The sequence below is a fragment of the Polypterus senegalus genome, chromosome 15, assembly GCF_016835505.1.
Source record: "Polypterus senegalus isolate Bchr_013 chromosome 15, ASM1683550v1, whole genome shotgun sequence".
In the NCBI taxonomy this organism is placed as follows: Eukaryota; Metazoa; Chordata; class Cladistia; order Polypteriformes; family Polypteridae; genus Polypterus; species Polypterus senegalus.
In genome coordinates this window covers 4,839,848-4,853,042 of record NC_053168.1, presented here as the reverse complement: position 1 = coordinate 4,853,042, position 13,195 = coordinate 4,839,848, and the positions used below count along the sequence as shown (strand labels likewise).

Below are 13,195 nucleotides of genomic sequence, written 5' to 3'. Positions count from 1 at the left end.
GATACCCCTCGGTTTTGGCTGCTTTTCTATATATAATCCACCAAGATACCCAACCACGGTAGGAGGGTGTGCACAAAGGGTAGGGACATAATGAGTGGGGCGTATGAGTCACATTTAGTGGGAATTCCACGGCTTGCAGCCCGAATGGGGTTCAACGGCTTACCCACGCCTCTCTGCGCTGGGTAGACACACGCTCAATGTCATGCATAATTATTTATTGAATGCTAAACACTTCTGGAAAGACACGGATGTCTAAAACGGGTTGGTGTGAGAATACAACAGTAAGTGAATGAAAAGATGGAACTCTGGAGAGAGCAGAATACAACACAATAGTGAACCCGCGGCATAACAAACGCCGCGTGGCTCAGACGTGCATGCGGACTCTTACCACAGACGAAAAGGACTAACTGGGTGGTCGGTGAGTTTTTGCGTCCGGGCAAATGGGCAGGCAGTGTGAATGCCTAGAGAGCGAGGGTAGACGCCGGCCGGTGAAAAAGGAGTGTTGGTGGGAAGGAAAACGTCTTCCGTGTTCCTGCAGGAGCATCTAAGAAGACGCATGTTTGTCACGGAAGTGAATAGCTGTATGTAGCGTGTAAAACAGTTTGCTATGGTGCACGCGGTCGTGCGTCGTAACCGAAAAGTTTTTAATGACTGCTTACTTCATTGTGCTTCAACCTCAGTTGTAAAGGATTGTTTTAAGGATCCCATGGGATACCCCTCGCAAACCGTTTCACACGCTGCATATGGCGATTCACCTCCACGAGAAACATGGCTCTATGAACAGTCAACGTAGCTCAGAGGTGCATGACATGCACATGACATTAACCTGACCTGCACTGCATGTGGCCTCTACGACAGATGATTATAAATGACGCCATTTTTTCTGTGTCGTCGCGTCCAAGTTGGTGGGCGTGGCCCTGCGAGTTGTCGTCGTATCCAATGGTCTTGGAGTTGGTGGGCGTGGCTCTTTCCTGCGTGCGCCATAGGTGTCTAACTTGTCGGCAGCTTAGTGAATCCACACCCCTTCCGGCGTGCTTTCCATGGTTGTCTTGCCTTAGTGAATTATATATATAGATAATACAAAGCAAAGTAATAAATATAGAAGATTAAGATGGCAAATTCAGAGAAAAGCCTAACAGACAACATAATTGATGGTCTAACAGACACACAAACACACACACACAGGTTACATGAACTTCTTGACATGGAGGTAAACTGAGAGAAGGGTAATAAAGTCAAATAGAGCTAAAAGCCTTCCTGAACAGATGAGTTTTGAGTTGCTTTTTAAAAGAATTCATGGAGTCAGCTGACCTGATTTATTTCGGTAGGTCATTCCAGAGTCTGGGCGCCATACAGCTGAAGGTCCTGCTGTCACCCATGGAGTGTAGATTAGTGTGGGGCACAACAAGATTACTAGAATCAGAGGACCTTAGTGGGCAGATAGGCACATAGTGATGGAGAAAGTCACTGATGTAGTTTGGCGCCAGGTTATTTAAGGCTTTGTAGGTTATTAGTAGAATTTGAGATTCGATTCTGTAAGACACAGGGAGCCAGTGAAGACGGAGCAGGATGGGTGTGATGTGCTCGCTGCTGCTGGTCCGTGTCAGGACTCTTACAGCGGAGTTTGGAATGAGCTGGAGCTGTGATATAAGATTAGAAGGGCCACCTGGCAGCAATGAGTTACAATAATCAATGTGGGATGTGATAAAAGCTGGGACAAGTGAAAAGGAGAGGAAGGAGCGAACACAGGATACATGATGGAGGTGAAAGTCAGAAAGCTTCTTAATGTGATTTATGTGGGCGGAATAAGAGAGGGAGGAATCAAGAATGACACCGAGTCTTTGCAGTAGAGGCAGGTCTGATGAGATCAAGATGGACTGGGAAGGAGCTCATTTTATTAATTTGCACTTTAGTCCCAATTTGCAGGAGTTCAGTTTTGTTGCAGTTTAATTTTAAGAGTTCTGCTCTATCCAGGTATTAATTTCACTGAGGCAGGTTGTGAGCTGAGAAACCTCTGATGAAGTTTCACTTTTAACATTGAAGTAGAGTTGAGTATCATCTGCATAAAAATGATAACCTAGTCCAAAGCTACTAATAATATGGCCAAGGGGAAGCATATAAATACAGAAGAGCAGAGGGCCGAGGACAGAGCCCTGAGGAGCTCCTTGTGTGACTGGCGCCGAGCTGGACCTCCTGTAGCCAAGACTAGCAAACTCTTGCCTATTTGTCAGATAGGACTTAAACCACTGGAGGGCAGTGCCAGAGATACCCAGCATGTTCTCCATTCTGGACAGTAGAATGTCATGTCTGACCCGAGTGTCAAATGCTGCACTGACGTCTAACAGAATTAATATGCTGGTTTGTCCAGAGTCTGCTGCCATAAGCAAATCATTAGTTACCCGTAGCAGAGCAGTTTCACAGCTGTGCCGTGCCCTGAAACCAGATTGAAAGAGTTCCATCAAATTATTAGTGGTTAAGTAACTGGTGAGCTGGGAGGCTACAACACGCTTAAGAGCTTTTGACAGGAAATGTAAGTGGGAAATAGGCTGGAAATTGTTAAGATTGTCAGCACCAAGACCACACTTTTTTAACATTGGGGTTACAGAAGCGATTTTAAAACCTTGGCTCATGAGCAAAATGGCCTCAAAAACACTTTTTATAAAAAAAAGGAAAGTATTATTAACAAAAAATTAAAAACTACAAGGCAAGGCAGAAAATCCAGAGATCCAATAATAAAACACAATTAAACTCACCAACTCCCTAGCGTAGCCACAATGAATCGACAGGAACTGCGGAAGACCATTCTGGATTTATTAAGGGGTGGGTGGGGTCGGGGCAGCTCCTGGTGGTAATTGGCAGGTGGCCCCGCCTCTTGAGGGACCACCTACAAAAGACATGGAACATAACAAAGGCAGCTTACACAAAAAATAAAGAATGGTGTACATATTCAACATAAATGAAAGAATCAAAATGAACAAAGGAGACGTGAATTTGAACCCCAGCTTGGCTGGCAAATGACACACAGACAGTTTGTGTCTGCACTCTGCACTCTTAAAATATGGGAACGGTGCACACCGCCATCTCCAGTGTTAGAAATGCCCATCAGTGTTTTAAAACAGACAAGCCTCTGAAGAAGCAATCATCAGACATCTTTGTAAGCAGCTAATTCCAAGGATGCTAAATGTGTCACTCCTTATTCAAATTGAATATTCCAGCAACGTTACAGAATCAACACCCAGTAATTCTATTTTCTATTTGCTTTCACACACTCTCGGTCTCCCTTGGGAGTAGCTTGGCGTGCTCCCAGTAACTCACTGTGTGTCATTTTACTGCTCCTTGTCTTCCCTCAGTGAATGTTAATGATTTGAATAGGACTGCCAAGAAACCATGGGTTACTAATGCCACCAAATGTCATGAAGTGGAGCATTCCACATGGTGTAAGGCCTCCAGACTCGGAAAAGGCTTCACCCTAAAGGATTTAATCCCAGGTCCACTGGTCTGCCTCAGGTTTTGCAGGCCCAAAAGGGAGAATAAAAATAAACTTAAATACTCTGAATATGTAAGAAAGGCACAATAAGAGGAGGGATGACCATAAACCTCTGGTTTGTATAAAGAAGGGCAAATGAAGAATAATTATGAATAAGGACTGATTAGCAAAAAAAAAAAAAAGAGACAATAAGCCTAAAATGTTTTAACAGAGTTAAACAAAGACCAAATAAAGATTTGCCTTATAGCACTCCCAAACCGGCAGCTTCACCACCAAGACCCGTGCCCTGGCAAGCTGAGGACGTTAGACCCGACAAGCCATACTTCTTCCAAATAAACGTCACCGCAATCGACGATCAAAAATGAGCCAAAAAAACAAACAGTATGTAAAATAATAATGTGAGTATATATTGATAAAGAAATCTACAAACTCCCAAACAATATATATACAGTCATATGAGAAACTTTGTGAACCCCTCTCAGCCTGCATAATAATCGACTCTCCTTTCAACAGTAAAGATAACAGTGGTATGTCTTTCATTTCCGAGGAGTACTGCGGTGTTTTCTGAACAAAGATTTTTAGTGACGCAGTATTTAGTTTTATGAAATTAAATCAAATGTGAAAAACTGGCTGTGCACAAATGTGGGTCCCCTTGTCATTGTGCTGATTTGAATGCCTGTCACTGCTCAATGCTGATTACTTGGTTGGATGAGCTCGTTAAGCCTTGAACTTCATAGACAGGAGTGTCCAATCATGAATGGTCAAAGGTATTTAAGGTGGTCAATTGCAAGTTGTGCTTCCTTCCCTTTGACTCTCCTCTGAAGAGTGACAGACAGCATGGGATCCTCAAAGCAACTCTCCAAAGATCTGAAAACAAAGATGGTTGAGTGTCCTGGTTTAGGGGAAGGCTACAAAAAGAGATCTCAGAGGTTTAAACTGTCAGTTTCAAGTGTAAGGAATGGAATCAGGAAATGGAAGGCCACAGGCACAGTTGCTGTTAAACCAACTCAGCAGGTCTGGCAGGCCAAGAAAAATACAGGAGCGGCATATGCAGAGGCAGGATTGTGAGAATGGTGACAGACAACCTACAGATCACCTCCAAAGACCTGCAGGAACATCTCACTGCAGATGGTGTATCTGGACATCGTTTTACAATTCAGCACAATTTGCACAAAGAACATCTGTATGGCAGGGTGATAAGAAAGAAGCCCTTTCTGCACTCACACCACAAGGTAATCCACAGCAATCAGGTTGAAACCATGAACCAGAAGAATGTATATACACTCACCGGCCACTTTATTAGGTACACCTGTGCAACTGCTTGTTAATACAAATATCTAATCAGCCAATCACATCTCAGCAGCTCAATGCATTTCGGATGTTGTCAAGACAGCCTGCTGAAGTTCAAACTGAGCATCAGAATGAGGAACGAGGAGGGGGACTGAAGTGACTGAAGTGACTTTGAACATGACATGGCTGTTGCTGCCAGACGGGCTGCTCTGAGTATTTCACAAACTGTTGATCTGCTGGGATTTTCACGCACAGCCATCTCTAAGGTTTACAGAGAATGGTCTGAAAAAGGGAAAATATCAGTGAGCCGCACGTCTCTGTTGATGCCAGAGGTCAGAGTCTGAATGGCCAGACTGGTCTGACAAAAAGGCAACAGGAACTCAAATAAGCACTTGTTACAACTGAGGTGTGCAGAAGAGCATCTCTGAACACACAACACATCAAGCCTTGAGGCAGGTGGGCTACAGCAGCAGGAGACCCCAGTGGGTGACACTCCTGTCAGCTAAGAACAGGCAACTGAGGCTACAAGTCACACGGGCTCACCAAAGCTGGAAAAAAGAAGATTGGAAAGGCGTTGCCTGGTCTGATGAGTCTCAATTCAGATGGTAGATTCAGGATTTGGCATCCACAACATGAAAGCGTGGATCCATCCTGCCTTGTATCAACGGTACAGTCTGCTGGTGGTGGTGTGATGGTGTGGAGGATATTTTCTTGGCACACTTTGGGCCCCTTAGTACCAACTGAGCATCGTTTAAATGTCACAGCCTACCTGAGTATTGTCACTGGCCACGTCCATCCCTTTATGACCGCCATCTTCTGAAAACTACTGGATAACACGTCATGTCACAAAGCTCAGATCATCTCAAACTGGTTTCTTGAACATGACATTAAGTTCACTGGACTCAAATGCCCTCCACAGTCAGAAGATCTCAATCCAGCAGAGTACCTGAGGTGTGGAGGAACGGGAGTTTCACATCGTGGATGTGCAGCTGACAAATCTGCCACAACTGTGTGATGCTATCAGGTCAATATGGAGCAGAATCCCTGAGGAATGTGTACAGCACTTTGTTGAATCTACGCCACGGAGAATTAGGGCAGTTCTGATGGCAAAAGGGGGTCCAAAGGGTACTAGTGAGGTGTGCCTAATAAAGTGGCCGGTGAGTGTATATGAAATGCTAAGATCTGTCCGTCTGTCACGTGCTAATTTGCAAACCTATGGAGCTGGATCCTTGATCTTGGTCATAATTGAAAGCTTATGACATGATCACTTCTGGCCATTCAAAATAGTTGAGGTAGTTTCAGCCCCGTTAAAGTGTTACGACAAAGTTGTTATGTCAGTGAACAGATTAGATCTGAGAAATGAGAGGGTAAATTAATGAGTAACAGAAAAGGGTCACAAGTGGGAGATCAAAGACATGAGTCTCAAAGCCAAAACAAGAGACAAATGCGGGCGATAAGGTCAGAACCAGAAAAAACTGTGGAAAACGTTTATTAAGAACAATACCGAAGAGGGTTGTTTACTCACAACTCAGACAAGGAAGTAAATCACAAGAGGTCCTTTGATCAAGTTGTGTCGCTGCCCAAAGGTCGTGACCTCCAGGGACACTCCCCTAGCAAGGCGTGACACAGGCCTAACAACAGGAAGAAAACATTCAGACATCCATAAGAAATACAAAATGGTTGATGAAATGGTTACAAACGTTTGATACATTTTTTTGCTTTGAAATTTTCCAAAAAAAAATATCATAATCATTATCATGAACCTCAAAAACTTGTGAGAAAAAATGTATTAAAAAAAGAAAGCAAAATAAAACTCTAACAAAAGTGATTGAGAGAGTGAAACGGTAGAAAGAAAAAGAAGAGCAGCAACATCTGCTGAGCATCAAGCAAAATTGCAGAAGCTGATAACGTGACGAAGACCAAGAAATAATAGTAAACAATAAAAAAAAATGACACTGGCACGCACAGGCAAGCAAGAAATTTTCCAGAATAGAGCCTGATATGTTCAAAATACTGTATAGGCCATTTTACAGGCGGTAATTAAAGCAGAGTCCCCGTCAGTCAACCTATTGATATCTAAATCCCCCCGAACACAGTACATGTATGTTCAGAAATAGAAGATTAGAACAATTAGGACGAGAACCGGCCATTCAGCTCAACAAAGCTCACCAGTCCTATCTACTGTTAAAAACAAACATCAAAAATATGATCATAGTCGTAATCAGCAACTTCGAAATAGCAAACAACGACACTTCACATGCCTGTATTGTCGATTCACGTTTTCTCAGAGTTTTATGAACTGGAGTTAACTTTGACCCCTCATGTCTTATTAGGGTGCAAATCTCTGTGGTCAGCTGATTTTGCTGAAGACATCTACTTGTTTACTCTTTAACGTAATTGTGTTATTGTCTGCACGGACTATGGTCCAAAAATGGCAGGCAACAATAGGTTGGAACCCCAAAATGCTTGACGTCTTGTATAATTAAACCTCAAGATGAGCTGAATGGAATATGTGGAGGTTTTCTTGTGCCGGTTTTTCAGGAGGCGCCATACCAAAAAAACAAAAGTGATATCAAAGTTTGCAATTTCTCAGAGCTGTCTTAATGTTGCATAACAATTAAATGTAAAAACTTTGAAAGGGTAAATAAATAAAAGGAAGTTGTATACCTGGAATAAGATGAACAAGCTTCATCAGCTTCTGTTGTGACCCGCAGCTCTGGGCTGAGCAGGTGCCTTGCTAGAATCCTATACAGCCAGTCAGTCATTTTCTAACCAGTTTAGTCCCAAACAGGGTCATGGGGGGCTGCTAGAGCCTATCCCAGCTAACATAGGGCACAAAACCCTGGACAGTGTGCCAGTCCATTGCAGGGTGAACACACACACAACCCAACCACACTCTAGGGACTATTTAGGATCACAAATTCACCTAACCTTCATGCCTATGGAATATGGGAGGAGAACAGGCAAACTCTATGCAGGGAGGACCCCAGACACAAACCCTGGTCTCCTTACCACTGCCACTGCACCACCGTGCCACCCTCTGTGTTGGATATTTTGTTAATTTTATTCAACTTCCCTTGAGCCCTTTGGGTACAAATTTACAGTTGATGTGGGAGTTGCTCTATCCCTGAGAATTCAATGATGGCATTCATTTTCACCTTAGAGATTATTTTGTTTTGTTGTGAATTATTTTGAAATGATTCTGCCATCTTTTCTGAGCAGGGAGGACGTCCTTTGGAGTTGTGAACTGTCAATCGTAATGTGACTGGATAATAAAACTTCACTCCGAGTTCATATCTGTATCCCACAGTATTTAATCCAGTCTATGTATATTTTGATCTGTCTTATGGTTTTGTATTGTGCAGATTCTGTTTAAAAGGTTTTCTTTTGGTTTAAATTTATATTAAGACAATTTTTTAAGTGTCCTTCTTTGTTAATGTGAATTTTAGGAGCCATCATGTGACCATAATTGTTTGGTCAGTTACGTGACAGAATGTATAAATATGGCAGCAGTTTTAACGTGTCTCATCTTTTGGATGGATAAACCTCACTAAACACGAGCGTTAGTTAGCTTTCAAATAAGCAGGCCCAGGTGTCAGGTTTCGTTACGGTTTATCAAACTCCTTTCGGCCGCCGACTTTGCTTCTTGTGTTGCCCGCAGGTTTTTTCTCGCCTTTTCATTTTGCCTCTTTTGGTACGGACCTGTTTGTGCTCTTTTAAACATTTCTAAGCTCACACAAACATCGTCTGGTCATTTTTTCCTCTTCCCACAATAATCCCTGGACACAAAGTCTCGTAATATGTCCGAGTTCACAGATTTTAAGTATTAAAAACAGATCCTCCTTTTACTTTTCCTCCTTTGTTTAATGATCTTTGTTTAACGGACTTTTGTTTTTATATTTTTGACTCATCTTGTGTTTTAGCTTTGGTTTTATAATCTCTGCCTTTTGACCGTGTCTTCCCATAGGGTGTCACAAAAACGACCATAAGACGGTTTGGGGCAGCAAGCCGTATAATTGTTCCCGGCTGCAAAATTGATTTAAAAGAGTTGTCATGTTTACATAACAGAGTCCAAAACAGAACTTCTTCTCTTGACACAGGATGGAAGCTTTAAAAGCCAGTGCAGGAAGTGATGTCATCATTAACGGAACCGGAATTGACGCCATTGGCTGCCCCAGAGCTGGGCGGGATTTCCCTAGAATGGTCTGCAAAAGATCGAGAGGGAAAATTAGTGCACTTCGCCACCCCCTGGTCCAGCGTGGAATCACATGTATTCAAGCCCTTTAGTTGTCTCCTAAACACACGTGTGTGACAAGGGAAATATTACTGCTCAAAGGTTGGTCTGTAATAGCTCATGAAACTTTGCAGAGATTCTCCTTGATGTTTCATTTAAGAATCAACTTTGTCACACGTTCCTCCATTCCTTAGGAGCAACAACTTTAGACAAAAAGGAGACATGAGATACACCTGAGTTAAATGTGTCAACTCTGTTATAATCTTTTCGTAAAATAGTAACAGGAAGTTTTCTTTTAATATGTTTGTCATCAAAAAAACTGATAAATAAATCTCAAGGACAATCATTGAAAATTGCTGGAATCAGTTTGGAATTTCTCACACGGACACGTTCAAGGGTGGGAAGGCCTCAGAACCTTTATATAATGGCTAAATATGGAAAAACTAAAAACATTGCATAAAACAAGGCACTTCAGTAAACAGTACAAGCACATCAGTGAGTCTTCGTTGTTTGTTACCGTATATACTCGTGGATAAGTCGGGACTTGATTTTACCGTATAATTTCTGGTATTTTATAATGTCGGTCATATAAGTCGAATGAGAATCTTAAATTCAAAGAGGACTGTTTCATTTATGTGAGGTAGAATGCCCAGAGGGGACTGGGTGGTCTCATGGTCTGGAATCCCTACAGATTTTATTTTTTTCTCCAGCCGTCTGGAGTTTTTTGTTTTTTCTGTCCCCCCTGGCCATTGAACCTTACTCTTATTCGATGTTAATTAATGTTGACTTATTTTATTTTCTTATTGTGTCTTTCATTTTTCTATTCTTTAATATGTAAAGCACTTTGAGCTACTGTTTGTATGAAAATGTGCTATAGAAATAAATGTTGTTGTTGTTGAATGCCCACCTGAGAGAGGAACCACGGGGCCCACGACCCTTTTCTTTCTATGTATCGTGCCCACGTGACCACACGGTAATACCAAAACTATTTCGAATGGGTCGTTTGCACTGTTTTGTGGTTTTTGTATCTCACACCCTCGTACACCTTTATCGTAAGAGCATCCCTTATTTATGATGGAGTGTTTGATCAGAAGAAAATATGAAGCTGGTTTTAAATTAAATGTCGTTGAAGTAGCGAAAGAAATTGGTCCCTGCAAAAAAATTCAATGCATCTGAGAAACTGGTGCGAGATTGGAGGAGGCAAGAAGATATAAAAATTAAGTGTCGTATTTTTGAACAGGCGTATAAGTCGGGTCTGATTTTATGATCGATTTTTCGGGTTTCAAGACCCGACTTATACGCGAGTATATACGGTAATTGATTTTTATTTTTAAAGTTGTGTTTTTTTCAATTATATTTTTCTCAAACAATTAAAAAAAACAACTTTATTTTCCTACAGAGCAACACCGGGTATTTCAGCTAGTAGAGCAATATAAATAAAAGCAGCTAATAGCATTATTCAGAAGCAAGGCCTTCAGTTTTGTAATCCTAGTAAAGTGTTTTATTACTCCATAAATCTGTCCATACACGTCACTCTATATTACTGAGCACACAATGCGCATACTTTCACCACTTGGAAGATGTGAGTCTGCTGTGTGACTTTGCTTCAGCTGTGGAATGGCCAAATGGAGGAGGCAGCTTGAAGGCCGAGGTCTCCAGGACTCTAAACTAATCCAAATCCTATTGTGAGATATCATCTACCGTTAAATTCTGCTCCGTACTTTTTTCCGTAAATTTTTATTTGTATACTGTATTGAAGATTTGTTCTGTTCTGTGCATTGTATTGTATTGTATTGACCCCCTTGTATTTGACACCCACTGCACGCCCAAGCTACCTGGAAAGGAGTCTATCTCTGAATTGACTTTCCCAAGGTTTCTTCCATTTTATGCCTACAAGGGTTTTTTGGGGAGTTTTTCCTTGTCTTTTTTTTTTTTTTTCCCAAACCTCTGGCAGGGCGCCAGCCCAACACAGGGCACACACACTCAATCACACACACACCAAGCACACACAAGGGACAATTTAGGATCGCCAATCGCCTAACCTGCATGTCTTTGAACTGTGGGAGGAAACTAGAGCAGACACGGGGAGAACATGCAAACTCCACACAGGGAGGACCCGGGAAGAGAACTCAGATGGGTCTCCTTACTATGAGGCAGCAGCACTACCCACTGCGCCACTTTGCCGCCCCTGTTATATCCTTGTCTTCTTAGAGAGTCAGGGCTGGGGGACTGTCAAGAGACAGGGTCTGTTAAATCCCATTGCAGCACTTCTTGTGTGATTTGGGGCTATACAGAAATAAATGATATTGTATCTCTACTCAAACTCAAGAGGAGACCCTCATGAGAATGCTGGGGGAAAAAAATCTGAGAAACAGGAGACAAAATGTATGTCTTTGGGATCTCATTGTTGTCGGGGAGAAACCAAAAAAGTCACAGAGGAGATCTCGGTTTTGATTTTTTATACCTATGGGTTATCTCCTGTGTGACCATCAGGGGGCATTACAGCACCCCAAACTCCAGACACAAACACACAAACACAATTAGGGTTTATACTTGTGAAGACCTTTACGCCAGTCGTTAAAGAAGCACAAGTAATCACTCTTCAATATCTTTCTCCTCTCCTTCGCTCATCCAGATCATCTTCATCTTCTTCCTCCCAACTCTGGCTCCCATACTGGAGTGGGTCTGCTTCTTTTATATTAGAACCCGGGAGTACTTCCAATCTTATGAGATTGTCCCCACAAAGCCCCATAAAACATGGACCATGAATCCTTGCAGCACCCCCTGACAGCACCGATGGAACCAAACAGGGCTGTCCTACTGAACTACAGTTCCCATAATGCCCTTTGGGTATCTGTAAAGGTGCCACAACCCAGAAACGCTGCCACCCAGTGTTCTGGGGAAGAAAATATCCTAAATACATTTGTCTTCCCCTGTCCTTCTGTTATACTGGCTTCCCAACTGGGTGTAAGGGTCTCTATTCCATTGAAGTTGAGATGTCAGTCCCTGCGAACCATCTATTACTCCCAGTTACCTTACAACACCTTAAGTCCAGGATGGACTTCACTATGCACCTTTTTGACATATCAGTGCCACAGATGGAAACATCCGGAATTTCTAAAGACAACTGAGGGTGTAAAGGAGCTTGTGAGCATTCTGTGACCTGGTGACACAAAATGGGACACAAATGAGTCTGGATATGCGCAAATAAAAGTAAACCCTTGTTTAAAACACAGTCTTCATTCTTGAACTTGGGGTCCTTGAAGACAAAAGATCAAGCGTAATTAACTTTCAATGGAATTCCAGTCCGCTTGTGTCTTCCTAAAGTTAAAAGAATCCAAAGGCATCCTATAAGAGAGCCGTCCCACCACAGAGGAGTGGGTCTGCAGGAAGACGAGGCGCTCCAAAGACAATCAATCACTCATCCTCCGTGAACCGTTTGTGACGACATGCAAAGTGACGGTGTGACGATGTGGGTTCAGGCTCCACACTCCCTTTGATATTGGAAGCACATGAACCCAACACCGTCGATAATGTAACCGAGTGAGCTAGTCAATGGAGGCAAATTAAGCATCTGAGCAAGGGGAAGGTAAAAAGTGCAAAAGTGCTTTTATTTATAATTGTCCATCAAATCAAAAACAGTGTTCCAATAAATAGTGCAGATCTTCAATAAAATAAATAATCCATTAAAAGAACACGTGGGGGTTAAAACTCAATAGAAAAAACAATCCTTAAAATCGGAGGTTAAATCTTCTTATGGAATCAATCTTAAAACACTAACACAATCCGGTGCCTATTTTCTGTATGCGTCTCACCTGCTTATCCCGTACGGGCTTAGCAGCAGGCAAGACGCTCTCTGCAGCTGCCCTCCTACATCACACGCTCGAGACTGGAGACCTCCCGATCCCTGGCTTCGGTCTGGCACTCATTCCAGTCCCCGAGACTTGATTACCCTCAACGGCCAGGTCGCCCACGTTGGGGATTCCATCACCAAGTCTCCCGACTTCCGCTGCCTTTTCCATGGCCTCTCTGCGGCCCGTCGCTTTCACCTTGTCACTCCCGCTACCAGATCGCTCAGCGGGAGCGACATCTACACAAACACCTGGGTGTCGGCCTAACACCCAGCTTCCTCGCAGCTGCCCACGAGCGCTCGATCGTGCGCTCACCACACGCTCCGCGTGTCC

The 13,195-nt window shown here is 42.8% G+C and overlaps 1 protein-coding gene across 1 annotated transcript in view; it reads left to right on the top strand.

Annotated features, from left to right (window-relative positions):
- Window positions 1-13,195, top strand: part of LOC120515754 (copine-4) — a 466,133-nt gene that overhangs the window by 280,119 nt on the left and 172,819 nt on the right. The window lies entirely within an intron of this gene.